This window comes from Bubalus bubalis, chromosome 19 (assembly GCF_019923935.1).
Source record: "Bubalus bubalis isolate 160015118507 breed Murrah chromosome 19, NDDB_SH_1, whole genome shotgun sequence".
Classification (NCBI taxonomy): domain Eukaryota; kingdom Metazoa; phylum Chordata; class Mammalia; order Artiodactyla; family Bovidae; genus Bubalus; species Bubalus bubalis.
Window position 1 is genome coordinate 71,478,836 of NC_059175.1, and position 6,077 is coordinate 71,484,912.

Below are 6,077 nucleotides of genomic sequence, written 5' to 3' on the forward strand. Positions count from 1 at the left end.
CACCCAATTTGTAAGTTTTCCAGCACAGAGTGTACAGGGCAACTGCTGCAAGGAACTCGTCAGCGACTCTAGCTGGCCTCGGTCTCCCTCTCCCGACAGTGACACAGCCTCCACCGAGCCTTGGTTGGGTCTCCAGCCTGGTTGCCACAGCCAGCACCAGCCGTGGGGCCCAGAACTGCTGCACCTACGCTCTGTTTAGTTCCGGGGCTTGGAAATGATTCATTCAGGGAAGAATCAACTACTGAATCAACCCTAGTGTATAAATATTGCTGTTTATAATCCTTATACCAGAACCTCATGGCAAGGTACCAAAGTTCACATTTAACTGATGAGAAAACTATGCTGGCCTAAAATCTGTCAACTAAGAAAAGATGAACAACATGAGAGCTGCGAGTTTAGTTTTATCTGGGGCAAAATGAAGCAAACAGCTCAGGAAACAACACTTCAGATAGTTCTGAGAAACACCTCCAAAGAGGTATGGTGGTGGGGCGGGGGTCAACATATGTGATTTTGGCGAAGGGGGAGTTCATGCAATCAAGCACTTATCTTGCAAAAAGTGTTCTGCTAGTTACCAGAAGCTAACTTTACAATGAAGGGATTTAGTGCTTCTCTAGACATGAGATGCTGGCTTCCCTGATAGCTCAGTTGGTAAGAAATCCACCTGCAATACAGGTGACCCTGGTTTGATTCCTGGGTTGGGAAGATCCACCGGAGAAGGGATAGGCTACCCACTCCAGTATTCTTGGGCTTCTCTTGTGGCTCATCTGGTAAAGAATTCGCCTACAATTCAGGAGACTGGGTTAAATCCCTGGGTTGGGAAGATCACCTGGAGAAGGGAAAGGCTATCCACTCCATGATTCTGGCCTGGAGAATTCCATGGACTGTATAGTCCTTGGGGTCTCAAAGAGTCAGATATGACTGAGTGACTTTCACTTTCAGACATGAGATGCAAGGATTGGGATCAAAAAATCAGTTCCTGAAAATATCTTTCTAAAGACCTGTTCCACCAGTTTTCCTGGAGCACAGCATGCCTCAGTCTCCACCCTGGACTCATTTCAGGGCATGTCAAAGGTCAGCAGCTGCAGCAACACAGGATCCAAGCCCAGCTGAGGCAGATAGCAGATGCCCTTACCTTGCTTAGTCGCTAAGTCATGACCATCTCTTTGCAATCCCATGGACTGCGGCACGCCAGGCCTCCCTTTCCTTCACTATCTCCTGGAGTTTGCTCAAACTCATCTCCATTAGAATCAGTGATGCCATCCAACCTTCTCATCCTCTGTCACCCCCTTCTCCTCCTGCCCTCAATCTTTCCCAGGATCAGGGTCCTTTCCAATGAGCTGACTCTTCCCATCAGGTGGCCAAAGGATTGAAGCTTCAGCTTCAGCATCAGTCCTTCTAATAGTCAAGAAGCAACAGTTAAAACTGGACATGGAACGGACTGGTTCAAAATTGGGAAAGGAGTGCATCAAGGCTGTATATTGTCACCTTGCTTATTTAACTTATACGCAGAGTACATCATGCAAAATGTCGGGCTGGATGAATCACAAGCTGGAATCAAGATTGCCAGAAGAAATATCAACCTCAGATACGCAGATAATACCACTCCAATGGCAGAAAGTGAAGAGGAACTAAAAAGCCTCTTGATGAGGGTGAAAGAGGAGAAGGAAAAAGCTGGCTTAAAATTCAGCATTCGAAAAACTAAGATCATGGCATCTGGTCCCATCCCTTCATGGCAAATAGAAGGGGAGTTCTTGGGCTCCAAAATCACTGCACATGGTGACTGCAGTCATGAAATTAAATGACGCTTGATCCTTGGAAGGAAAGCTATGACGAGCCTAGACAGCATATTAAAAAGCAGAGACATTACTTTGCCAACAAAGCTCTGTATAGTCAAAGCTATGGTTTTCCCAGTAGTCATGTATGGGTGTGAGACGTGGACCCTTAAGGAAAGCTGAGCGGCCAAGAATTGATGCTTTTGAATTGTGGTGCTGGAGAAGACTCTTGAGAGTCCCTTGGACTGCAAGGAGATTAAACCAGTCAATCCTAAAGGAAATCAGTCCTGAATATTCATTGGAAGGACTGATGCTGAAGCTGAAGCTCCAATAGTTTGGGCACATGATGCGAAGAGCTGACTCACTGAAAAAGACCCTGTTGCTGTGAAGACTGAAGGCAAAAGAAGAGGGTGGCAGAGGAGGAGATGGTCAGGTAGCATTACCAACTTAATGGACATGAATGAGCAAACTCCAAAAGTCAGTGAAAAAGATAGGGAAGCCCTGTGTGCTGCAGCCCATGGGATGGCAGAGTCGGACATGAATTAGCGACTGAACAACCAGTTTGTTGTAGCTTTCCTTCCAAGGAGCCAGCATCTTTTAACTTCATGGCTGCAGGCACTGTCTGCATTGATTATGGAGCCCAAGAAAATAAAATCCACCATCTTTTTAACTTTTCCCCCCTCTATTTGCCATGAAGGAATGGGACCAGATGCCATGATCTTAGTTTTTTGAATGCTGAGTTTTAAGCCAGCTTTTTCACTCACTCTCCTCTTACACCATCAAGAGGCTTTTTAGTTCCTCTTCACTTTTGGTCATTGGAGTGGTATCATCTGCATATCTGAGGCTGATATTTCTCTTGGCAGTCTTGATTTCAGCTTGTGAGTTATCCAGCATTTCACACGGTGTACTCAGCATAAAAGTTAAATAAGTAGGGTGACAATAATATAGCCTCGGTGTACTCCTTTCCCAATTTTGAACCAGTCCATTCCATGTCCAGTTCTGACAGTTGCTTCTTGACCCGCATACAGGTTTCTCAGGAGGCAGGTTAGGTGGTCTGATGTTCCAGTCTCTTTAAGAGTTTTCCTGGATGGTGAAGGACAGGGAGGCCTGGCGGGCTACAGGCCATGATCGCAAAGAGTCGGACGTGACTGAGCGACTGAATAGACACAAAGGCTTTTGTGTAGTCAAAGATGAAGATTTTTTTTTTTTTTTTTGGAATTCCCTTGTTTTTTCTATGATCCGACTGATGTTGGCAATTTGATCTCTGGTTCCTCTGCCTTTTCTAAATGCAGCTTGTATATCTGGAATTTTTCAGTTCATGTACTGTTGAAGCCTGGCTTAAAGGATTTTGAGTATTACTTTACTAACATGTGAAATTCTATGGTAGTTTGAATATTCTTTGGCAATGCCTTTCTTTGGAACTGGAATGAAAACCTTTTCCAGTCTCATGGCCAGTCTTAAGGGGAGATTAATTTAGGAAATGAAGATTAAATACCACCCCCTGCCCACCCAATGTATACCCCTATATATGTACAAATGAGTCTAGGATTCATCAGAGACTAGCCTGGTCTCTTTCACCTCAGCCCCGATGGCCCAGACTGCAGCTCTAGAGGTGATGGGAGTGGCACCTGGGCTGGTTCCAGCGCAGGACTCAGCCTGCAGTCCTAGCCAGATGGCTGCCATCCACTTGGTGGGGTGTGGGGGTGGTGCCACGGTGGTACCTTGTTGCCTGGAGTCCTGACACCACCTTACAAAGATGTACAGCAACAGTGACGGCCACCTCTGCAACAGGAAGAGGCTGACCATCTACCTCTGGCTCTGCTGAAAAGGTGCAGGTTGCTCAGTCCATGGAATTCTCTGGGCCAGAATAGTCATTAAAGTATTCATGTGCTTGCCACTATCTCCTTGCCCATCTTGGGATTCAATTCCCTCCTAACTAGGTCTGTTCTAAGCTTTCCATTTAGATGGTGATTCTGGGTGGAGCAGAGAAATGAACTGAAAGACGACACTCCCCTAATTATTGGGCGTCTTTCCTTTGGTCTGATTTCTCTAATCAGAAAATGCCTGTTATCCCTAGGATTTTTCTGAACATTGGTTCTAAACAGAGTGCTAGCACTAACATGCTTAAATCACCCCTTGTTCATCTTTGGTCACAGTAAGTCCTCAATAAACATGAAACATGAATGGACAACCAAGCCTATGCACCCTGGTCCTGTCCTTGTATACGTGTGTGCACACCTAAGATCTACCTTACCAGCTTCCCCTGGAAGCCACTCTGGCTCATTCAGTTCACTAGCTCAGTCATGTCCAACTCTCTGCGACCCCATGGACTGCAGCATGCCAGATTTCCCTCTCCATCACCAACTCTCGGAGTTTACTCAAACTCACCTCCACTGAGTCGGTGATGCCATCCATCTTCTGCTCTGTTGTCGCCTTCTCCTCCTGCCTTCTGGCTCATTACTTGCCTTTATTTTCTTATCAGGGCCACTATGACACCTGCACACTGCAGACCCGTCCTTCTCTCTGCCCTTCCCAGCCTGCATGGAGTTCCAGGACACAAGCTTTCTGTGTCTACCCTGCCCTTCCTTTCCAACCAGTATTCTTGCCAGAATCCAGTATGAAAGTCAGTGACCTTCCAGTTTTAACTCTGGCTTTTTACTGAGTAGCAGTCAATGCATTGAACAGAGGTTTAGTATATAGTTTTAGAGCTACAGTGGTGTTGTCCCCCAGAATTTTCTGCAGTGATGGAACTGCCTTTATCTGCCATCCAGTGTGGCAGCCACAAGCCACATGTGGTTCTGGAGCACTCGAAACACACCAAGATGACTGGGAATAAATTCTTAGTTTTAGTGACCTTATTTAACTTATATGCAGAGTACATCATGAGAAACACTGGGCTGGAAGAAGCAAAAGCTGGATTCAAGACTGCCGGGAGAAATATCAATAACCTCAGATATGTAGATGACACCACCCTTATGGCAGAAAGTGAAGAGGAACTCAAAAGCCTCTTGATGAAAGTGAAAGAGGACAATGAAAAGCTAACTTAAAGCTCAACATTCAGAAAACTAAGACCATGGCATCTGGTTTCATCACTTCATGGCAAATAGATGGGGAAACAGTGGAAACAGTGTCAGACTTTATTTTTTTGGGCTCCCAAATCACTGCAGATGGTGACCGCAGCCATGAAATTAAAAGACGTTTACTCCTTGGAAGGAAAGTTATGACCAACCTAGATAGCATATTCAAAAGCAGAGACATTACTTTACCAACAAAGGTCCGTCTAGTCAAGGCTATGGTTTCTCCAGTGGTCGTGTATGGATGTGAGAGTTGGACTGTGAAGAAAGCTGAGTGCCAAAGAATTGATGCTTTTGAGCTGTGGTGTTGGAGAAGACTCTTTAGGGTCCCTTGGACTGCAAGGAGATCCAACCAGTCCATCCTAAAGGAGATTGGTCCTGGGTGTTCACTGGAAGGACTGATGCTGAAGCGGAAACTCCAATACTTTGGCCACCTCATGCGAAGAGTTGACTCATTGGAAAAGACTCTGATGCTGGGAGGGATTGGGGGCAGGAGAAGGGGATGACAGAGGATGAGACGGTTGGATGGCATCACCGACTCGATGGACATGAGTCTGAGTGAACTCCGGGAGTTGGTGATGGACAGGGAGGCCTGGTGTGCTGCTATTCATGGGGTCACAAAGAGTCGGACACGACTGAGCAACTGAACTGAACTGAACCATAAACAGCAATGTGGCAACGGCTATTGAATCTTTTACGATGTATCTTACCTTTTCGCTTTTTTTGATCCATATTAGAAATTATCTACAGCTCTCTGGGCAGTATTCTATTTTCTTGTTATCTTGACTGTTTTTTTTTTTTTTTTTCTTCTCTGGTTTGTCAATTCGCTTAACATTTTTAGTATGAAATATTCTGTCCTGCATTTCCTTAACTAAAGGAATTCCATAGAGACTTACATTTCCAGATTACCCACTCCCCGGTGGTTTTCTTATGTCAGAATACTCATGAAAACAGGTTTGTTTTTGGTTCAGAATTAGTGGCAGACATCAAGAAACCAACCACCCTCATCAGTTACTCCTTTGCAACCATCAGCCCTCCTGTTACCCTCTCATGCCTCAGGGGTACCCATGCCAGCTTTAAATTCCTTGTCCTAACACCTCAATGTTGCTCAATGCTCATGTTAACACTTCCACCCAGCTTACAAAATGCCCTGGCACATACTTCCTCATAGTAGCCACTGGCTGGGCAAAGTGGTCTGAGGTTGTCACGCAGTCGTTCCACATGTTCTTTC